Source organism: Barbus barbus (genome assembly GCF_936440315.1).
Source record: "Barbus barbus genome assembly, chromosome: 33".
Lineage (NCBI taxonomy): Eukaryota > Metazoa > Chordata > Actinopteri > Cypriniformes > Cyprinidae > Barbus > Barbus barbus.
The window spans coordinates 11,792,439-11,802,314 of NC_136761.1; positions in this window are offsets into that span (position 1 = coordinate 11,792,439).

Genomic DNA, 9,876 nt, shown 5'->3' on the forward strand with positions numbered 1-9,876 from the left:
ATTGCCGCCTCGACAGGCACCGGAGACCTTACGGCCACAGCTCCGAGCGGCCGCTTCGACAATGGAGGTGGAGAACATGGTCCACTCGGACTCAATATCTCCAGCCTCCCTCGGGATCCGGTCGAAGCTCCGCCGGAGGTGGGAGTTGAAGATCTCTCTGACAGGAGACTCGGCCAAACGTTCCCAGCAGACCCTCACAGTACGCTTGGGTCTGCCGAGTCTGTCCAGCTTCCTCCCCCGCCATCGGATCCAACTCACCACCAGGTGGTGATCAGTTGACAGCTCCGCCCCTCTCTTTACCCGAGTGTCCAAGACATACGGCCGCAGGTCAGATGAAACGACCACAAAGTCGATCATCGACCTACGGCCTAGGGTGTCCTGGTGCCACGTGCACTGATGGACACCCTTATGCTTGAACATGGTGTTCGTTATGGACAAACTGTAACTAGCACAGAAGTCCAATAACTGAACACCACTCGGGTTCAGATCAGGGGGGCCGTTCCTCCCAATCACGCCCCTCCAGGTGTCACTGTCGCTACCCACGTGGGCATTGAAGTCCCCCAGTAGAACGACGGAGTCCCTGGTTGGAGCACTTTCCAGCACCCCTCCCAGAGACCCCAAGAAGGCCGGGTACTCTGCACTGCCGTTCGGCCCGTAGGCACACACGACAGTGAGAGACCTATCCCCTACCCGTAGGCGCAGGGAAACGACCCTCTCGTTCACCGGGGTGAACTCCAACACATGGCGGCTGAGCTGGGGGGCTATAAGCAAACCCACACCAGCCCGCCGCCTCTCACCATGGGCAACTCCAGAGTGGTGAAGAGTCCATCCTCTCTCGAGGAGTGTGGTTCCAGAGCCCAAGCCGTGCGTAGAGGTGATCCCGACTATCTCTAGTCGGAACCTCTCAACCTCACGCACAATCTCAGGCTCCTTCCCCGCCAGCGAGGTGACATTCCACGTCCCTAGAGCTAGCTTCTGTGTCCAGGGATCGGGTCGTCGAGGCCCCCGCCTTCGACTGCTGCCCAATCCTCTTTGCACCGGCCCCTTACGGTCCCTCCTGTAGGTGGTGAGCCCACGGGAAGGTGGCCCCACGTCGCTCCTTCGGGCTGAGCCCGGCCGGACCCCATGGGGGGAGGCCCGGCCACCAGGCGCTCGCATACGAGCCCCAACCCCGGGCCTGGCTCCAGGGTGGGGCACCGGCTGCGCCATACCGGGCGACGTCACGGTCCTCTGATTTTTGTTCATCATAAGGGGTTTTTGAACCGCTCTTAGTCTGACCCGTCGCCTAGGACCTGTTTGCCTTGGGAGACCCTACCAGGGGCATATAGCCCGGACAACATAGCTCCTAGGTTCATTCGGGTACTCAAACCCCTCCACCACGTTAAGGTGGCAGTTCAAGGAGGAGTAAATTCATTACTAAATTTTTTAAGTTCAATTTTACTTCTATTTTATTATGTTGCATTTCCAGTAAAGCTGTAATTTTGTTATATAATTGAAAAAGCTTTTTATTTAAAATATGCTTTTTAAATATTTTACCAGTCAAGGTGGGAAAAGTGTGCTGTAATAAAGTTAATTAAATGTCCACAGTCCACAAGAAACACCCATATTTGGGCATGGGATTGCATGGCTTCATAGCTTAGTCCAGTGGTTTTTAATTGGTTTTGTGTATGCATATGTACAGGGTGTGTGCTGTTATAATAGTCTCTGGCTTGAATTAGTTGCAGCTTCAGATGGGGAGCTTGTTCAAAGTGTTCTGCATTGAAGTCTTGATGATCAATGTGGGGTTAAAACACAGCCAAAATAGAATGATGCCAGGCAGCACTGCTGTTCCTGAGCTGAGCAGATAATTTGATTTCTGAGGGGGGGATAATGATACATGGCTGTGATTCACATCACACTATGGGATATTCAGAAACTGAAGATGCAAACAGGGCAACTGATGAAAGGTTGAGGTTGATGGTAGAAGTCAAGGAAGAAATACGGATAGATTGAACTTTGCTGTCTGTTTTGGTTTCTCTCTCTATTGTTTTGTGCTTGTGATTGTGTTTTGTAGCGGAAAGTTTATATAAAATTGACAAGCATATAAACTGAAGGATATATTAATTTCTGGCTAATGTTATTTTTTTAATTTTACACAACAGTTTTTAGACAGTTTAGAGGCTATATATTTATTAGTGGAAAAATAATAATAAAAAAGTTGCTGCATCCAAAAACAAATGTTTTTAATAGTAATTCATTTTTATGGTAATTCAGACGTCTATGCTGTTAATAATAGCATGCTTGAGCATTGCTGGTCAGCTTCTGATGAAGACAAGATGTTTATAACCACTAAACAATAAAGAGAAAGAAAAAATATGTTTTTAATAGCTAGGGAGCTTTTCATGCATATTAAGTTGTTAATGTCCTGATGATGTATTGAACATTTTTGACGTGCAATATTATCGTGGGAAAAAATTGTCAGCTCTTTACGCCATGTTTCCAATCACACGGTTGGGGTTTAGTGTGTAATAATGAGATTTAATTATTTTATTTTTAAGCTTTTTGACACATTTAATGAAAAAGACATTGGTGGAGTCTTCTACTTCAATATTTTATTTTAATTCAATGTATTACTTGCTATTTCTTTGTAATTTATTGTTAAATTTACTAGCAATTTCTGAATGAAAATTGTTTCCACGTCTATTTTTAAATAGAACTACAGAAAACATATAATTTTGCAGAGTTTGACAAACCCTTTTTTAAAATCAGTCTTTTGGAAGCCCTAACTTAAGATGTCTGCACAAGTGTTTAGTCAAGGGCCTTCAAATGAAAGGCCTCAACACCATGATTTACTGACTGTGTCGAGCAACGATCCATTTCAGGTTGAAATTTTGCCTGGGATTCATTTTACATGTACAAAAAAAAATGATTTTCAGGTTGTGAACTGAATTTAGTCTGAGTTCAATAAATCTCTAAAAACGTATTGGGCTTTCCATTGGGTCTTCCACATCACTGACACGAACGGCTCATGTCAGTGCATGCAGGGGGGTTTCATTATGGGCCGTCCCAGAGCGTGTGCCAGAGACCCTCTGGAGTCAGAGGTGGTCTTATGGACCTTCACATCAGAGTCATCCAGCTGGGTCTGCAGAAGATCTTCAAAGATAAACACATAAAAGTCAGTGTTGGACAGAGAGAGTGCAGAAGAACGCAGCCCAGGGGTGGGATACCAAGTGGAAAGAAGGATTTGAAGGCTTGCAGAAAGCAGGAGATGTCAAAGAGTAAAGGGGCGGGGGGGGGTGTTGGGGTTAGATCCTGAATAAACAACAATGGTGTTTGATTTGGATGTGAGGTTCATCTTCTCTATAGACGTGAGACGTTTGCTTGATAATGTTTGACCGCAGAGCTCACAATACTCTGGAAAAGAGGAAGAAGCCAAATGAAGGAAAAATACACAGTGTCAGAATTAATTTTCATGTAATGAAGCAGAATGAACAACTAATCAAGTTTTAAAATAAATAGAGAGAAGATAATGAGGTTTTGTGAACAACTCTGGTGAAATTAACTTGAATTTGTGTTTTGGATGCTGCACTGCAAAAAAGAAATAAATGAATTAATGAAAAAATATTTTTGTATTGTCTTCCAGTAAAAATGCCTAAACATCCTTAAAACAAGATACATTTACTTGAGAAGCAAAATAATATTGTAAGGTGTCAAGTCTTTATTTTTCTTACTTATTTGGCAAATTTCTTGTTTTCATCATAAACCTTGCAAATTTTTCTTAATACCTTATAGTCTTTAGTTATTAGTTGCATTCCTGTTCTCACAGAACAAGCATACACCCACACACAGATTTCTCTTGAAAACATCATGTTTCATAGATCATACAAACTCCAATACACAGGTTCACAACCTATAAACTGCTCTCACCTATGTTTGTCTATAGGCTCCCCCTTGTGTACACACCTCTATGACACAGATTTGTAAAAAGGTCTCTTCCAGAGGTGTAAAGATGTCATGAATAAACCAATTTGTTCATTTGCTTGTTTTACTTTTGTATTTTACATATGTTCTTTTATATTTTTACTCTTATTTTACTTAATTTAATTTTGTAAAGACAAAAAAGACAAAAAATCTTGCTGTTATGAATGATGCAAAATAAGACCAGGGACATTTATTATGAAACAAATTAGGGTTAATTTTGATTTAATATGTTATCTTTGATCTACAGTATCTGTCATGCTTATGATGAATGATAGGCGACTCCTGACAGATCCCTGAGAATAGTTTTTTCTTGGCAATTCTTTGCAGTACAAAACCAAGGTGGATAGCAGGAGAGAGTTGTACATCTCAGGACTTTGCATTGGCCAGAGCGTTTCGGGACGAGTGCTCGCACACATTCAGACACACCCCTGACACGCTCCCCTATTGTGTTACAATGTGAGAGATGGTTCAGGGCCGGGCAGCTGCTGGAAGACAGTGGCGAGTGTGTGTGTGATTGATGGCCGTGTGTGTGAGTGTCTCATGAAACAGGATCCCGCAGAGCAGAGAAGACATGGGGAAAAGAGAGAGGGGGTTCAGTCAAAGGGCACACGCTTGGCAAACACACTCATATTTGTCTCTATCTCTGCCCTTTCTCTTTTTTACCCTATCTATCTATCTATCTATCTATCTATCTATCTATCTATCTATCTATCTATCTATCTATCTATCTATCTATCTATCTATCTATCTATCTATCTATCTATCTATCTATCTATCTATCTATCTATCTATCTATCTGTCTGTCTGTCTGTCTGTCTGTCTGTCTATCATTCTGTAAATTTTTTATTTTATTTATTTATTTATTTAGTTATTATTATTATTATTTACTATCATTTATCAAATGATAGTAAGTTCTCTTTCTGTATACCACGGAAAAATATGTTTGATCTAATGGCACATTTCGTCATTTTACAGCAAAATGCTGTTGAATGCAAGTGAAAGAAGTGAAAAATGACAAGTCATAACTTACAGTGAAACCGTAAACTGACATTATCAGAAACTATGTGACAGCTCACATGTGATGTTTTTTCACTGAAATAACTATTTCTTTTTTTGTTTTGTCTTTTTAGTTATGTACATTAGGGTATATGTCACATATTATGCTGTTAAATTAATGTTTATTGCATTATGCTGTTACCATGATGAATTATTGTTTTTGTGTATGACACTATGCACCTTCTATATATTAATATATACTTCAGATTGAATATATGCTTCAGGAAAGCTGCTTGTGATTCATCATGTGGCTTTCTTTTTTTCAGTATATTAAAGTTGTCAGTACATTAAAAACCCATTTCAATAATTTGGTATATTAAAATTATTTCAGTTAATACAATATATGTTTTTCAACTGTGAATTTACGTTTAATTTGTAAAACAGAATATTGCAGTCATATTTTTAACAGTAAAGTTCTGGCAATCACAAGTGCATTTTTTTTTTGTTTTGTAAATTTGACAGATTTTACAGTGATAAATTATTATACAGATTTTGTGCTATGAAGAATATAATTTTTTTCTCCCTGGTCTCTCTCTCTCTCTCTCTCTTTCTTTTCTCATGGCACTGACTGTGGCTTCACTGGGTCAATCCCCCTGCTTCTCCATCAGGTATTTCAGTCTTTTTTTATTTTGTGTCTGTCATTCTCTTTCTCTGTCAGCAGCTGTCCATCACTGGGAATTAATACAATTTATGGGCTGTCGTGCAGTCACGAGTCTTACAATGGGCCCCTCTGCTGTTGTTCTTCAACAGTGAGCAAGGTTACATGACCTTTTCTGAATACTATGTTTATGCTTCAGCATGCAAAAAGAACTAAAAATATACTTTAAACAACATGAAATCAGCTTTATGATATTTATATTTAGCAGTGGGTATTTAGATTAATTGTAAATGAAGGTAGATGCTACTTACAGTGAGTGTAAATAGTGGTAGATTTTGTTTGCTCCAAGTGTAAATAGCAACAAATAGCATCTTGCTTACAGTACATACAAATACTGATGCTATTCAGATAAAGTGCAAATAGAAATGATATATTATTTGTACTAAAGGTAAATCATCTGAGCAGTGGTGGGTGGAGATTTAGTTTTCACATTAGTTAAAGGTATTGCGTGAGTAATTTTATGCTGCTTTTTAACATTTATTCACTTGTTGAGAAAAGGACAACTGTTACTTTTCTGAGCAATCAGACTTGCATCTTTTGCCTAGCAGACGCTAAATCTATCCCATAGATTTACACAATAGAAGGGTCCTTACTATATCTAAGCTTTTTTGGGCTCCTTTTCTTTAGAAAACGTAAAAATCTTGTTTTAATTTTGTAATTGTGAAAAATGAATTGTAAAATAACAGTTGTAGCTTGAGATTTAGCATGCCAACCTTCTCACTGGCTTACTTTTTTGTTTTCGGGTAAAGGTTTTTTGTGCCCAGTAATGGTTTGTTTACAATATAAAATTCCGATAACAATTAAAAAGGTCTTGTCAAACATTCACTAGGAACTAAGCATGTTGGGAATTAATTTTATCGAGAAAAGAGAGTCTTAGTCTGGTCTTTGTGGTATTTCTCCCTCATATGGAAGTGATTTGTGTATTGAAGTGAGTCTGGATACAATCGTTCATTTTTTTCATCTGACTGGCTCTTCATTGAGAGTTGCTGTGATGTTATTCACCTTGTCTAAAAATTCCCTCCTCCTCATGCCTTGAGGAAATGAATTACTTGTTAAGAAGGGAGCTGCTTTGTGTTGTCTGTTCGTGACAAATTGCTAAATATGTAGTGCTTATTGCACCGTTGCTAACGTGTCTTTGTGATGGAGTACATGGTCTACAGCATGTGGTGAAATTAGACTGAGTGTTTCTGTTGAAAACATAATGATGAGTAATGGAATAGTGTCAAAAATGAAGTATGCATAAGTATGCATTGAGGACAGTGTGTGTTCATTGTTACTTGATAACCTAAGACACACAAAACAATGTTTTCTGAAGAAATTGTTAGTGCTTGCATGTGCAAAACTTGCCACACTGATGCCAAGGTGTTCTGAGTGACTTTAAGTGTCTAAATAGGGCTTCATCCTCATAATGGTCATCAGGTAAACTGAACAACTCACTAGTCACTTATGTATGTATATCACAATATAGTTATTTTTGATTTAGGTCTCGAAATAGATGTTTATGATTTCAACATTTTTTGATACCACAGAAAGTAAACAGTAAGCGATTAAACAAGAATAAGAAACTAATAACAAGCAATAAGACAAAAAATGCAGTAGAACAAATAAATATGAAATTCTACATTAGGGTGACCATATTTTAGTTTTCCAAAAAGAGGACAGTAGGGGCTTCACCTAACAGCATACGTAGCAAGGTTGTTGTTTTTTTTTGTTTGTTAGCTTGTTTTGTTTTTATAATAACTAAAAATAAAAAAGTAGATAGAATAGAGAAAGAATAGAGAATGCTAGTGTTAGAGGCTCTTTTTTCTTTATAAATAAAACAAGTAGTTAGAATAGAAATAGAATAGAGAGTGCAAATGTTAGAGGGTCAAGTTTTTTTAATTAAAAAAGCAGATAAAATTAGAATTAGCATTAGAATAGAGTCTAGAGTTAGAAGGTCAAATGAAGATGAAAGAGATTTGTTTTCAGCCATTTCTTGAAAATATTAAGGACTGCTTGGATTGAGTTGGGCAGGTCATTCCACCAGGAGGGAACGGTTAATGTAAAAGTCCATGAAAGTTTTATCATAGGTAGAATGCAAAATGTTTCAATACAAGCATTTCAGTCAAATATAATTTATGCAATATTTCAAACCTTTAACCCGTTTGGGAAAATCAACCCATGGCAACAGTTTAAAAAAAAAATGCGGACTTGGCAACCCTGCATCCAACAAGAGCTGCTGGAGTCAGATTTGACTGATCTCAGGTCGAGAATAAGGAGAGATGACTGAAAAAACCATGCTGGAGTATTTGCTGCTCAACAGATCCTGAGCTCATTGACAAATATCTGATCTTGGAAGATGTGCTCCCTTTACACAGATCGCGAAATCGAAATTGAAAGTCAACAGAGCAAACACTCATTGAAAAATATTTAAATACACTGCATACATATAGCGGCTCCCTGATGTTCCAAAATTATATACAATATTTGAATGTTTAAAGGAGTGACCATGAAAATTGCGGGAGCAAAACACATGTTGCAGGAGCAGGCGGCAATGGTCAGAAATTCAGCGGGAGCTGCTTTAAGAAAACAGCCGAATCCCAGACATTTTGGGAGATTAGGAAATCTTGGCCGGACGCATTTTTGTAGGTCCAAAAAGAGGACATGTCCGGGAAAAAGAGGACGTATGGTCACCCTATGCTACATACATTGTTTAAAGTAATCAAATGTAGAAAACATATTCTTCACTGTGTAAATTAAATGTCTATTTCTTCTTATTAAAGTTACAAAAGTGATTTAGTTAAGAGCAGTGAGAGATTTTTTTGTTTGATTAAAATGAAAAACAGACAGCAGGAATATTAGACTGCTGTCGCTTTAAGAGCTTCCCGATCCAATATACTGTACAATATCATTTCTACCGGTTAATCGTATCGACTGGTATATTGCCCCAAGTATTTATTAAGTATTTAGGCTTCAAAATTCCTGAAAGATGTGTTAATTTGTGAAGATTATCATGCTGAACAAAGCGTGTAAGGATCATAAACTTTTGTTGGCCACAGAGCTTATTTTTTGCAATAATCCTTCAAATCTGAGGGAAACTTGTAAGTCTGATTGCATTGTCCGTTGCACAAATGTTGTGGGAAAAGTTACTGCCAAAATAAAAAAAAAGAAATGAATGAGCAATTGCCTTAGCAAACAGTACTAAATTGCCCTTTCACTCACCCTTAAAAACACGTTCATACACAGAGACGCATATTGACTAATGGTATGATCTTGTCACAGACGATTTGCCTCCCCAAACTCCTCATTCCTGCTGGAGCTGAGTTATGGCGAACTCTGTGGGAGTTCAGTGGGGTCTACGACCTCCTCCTGTCATCGGTTTGGGGACGTCTGTCCGCACAGTCTCACCAGAGAAAGAGCCAGGCTAACGCAGGCATTAGTGTAGCTGGGCAAAATAAAAACAGAACTGATTAGCATCTCTTAAACTCTACATTACATTCTCTGACAAGGTATAGGACTGGTGATCTGCTGCAAATTGCAGAGGGGGTGTAGTAGTACTGAGCGGTGCATTTTTCGGAGATCAAGCAATCAAAGGGTGTGATAAGATCTCCTCACAAATAATCGTTCTGTGTGGTCTTAACCTCCACGACCTTACAGTCAGAGAACAGAAGACAACTTGTCTTGAAGTACAACTGAACCTCTTTACTGTGAAAACAGCAAGCGGTCTGGTTGGCCGGCCACCAAGTGAACAACAAACCCGAAGCCAATGACGGTCCGTTTAGGGAAAATGGGAAATCACCTTTAACCTGCAAAAACATGTTTAGAAATGTGGCCCACTGCCAGATCAAGCTAGCATCAGCGGACATGGTCTTGGGTAGCTTTACAACAAGCCGTCAATCAAACAACAGAAATATGGTTATCTAGCAAAACAGGCCCAGCGTGAGAACTTGCGTTACACTTGAAACCAAATAAAAGGTAGTAAAACGACAGCTGTACAAACGCGGAGATGAGAGCTTGACAGTTTAGCGTACTTTATGGGGCATTGCTGTGTCAGTTGAGTGATGCTGGGAGTTCGCCTTGGGGAACTTTGTAGCGTGAGATCAAACGCTGTTGCGTACAGTTCAATAATAAACTCCTCCCTGCCCGAACATAGCCGTTCCTCACCGTAGTCTACAAACAAAGTCTATGACTGTAAAAGGAGACGTATGGTCCGTCCAGTCCTT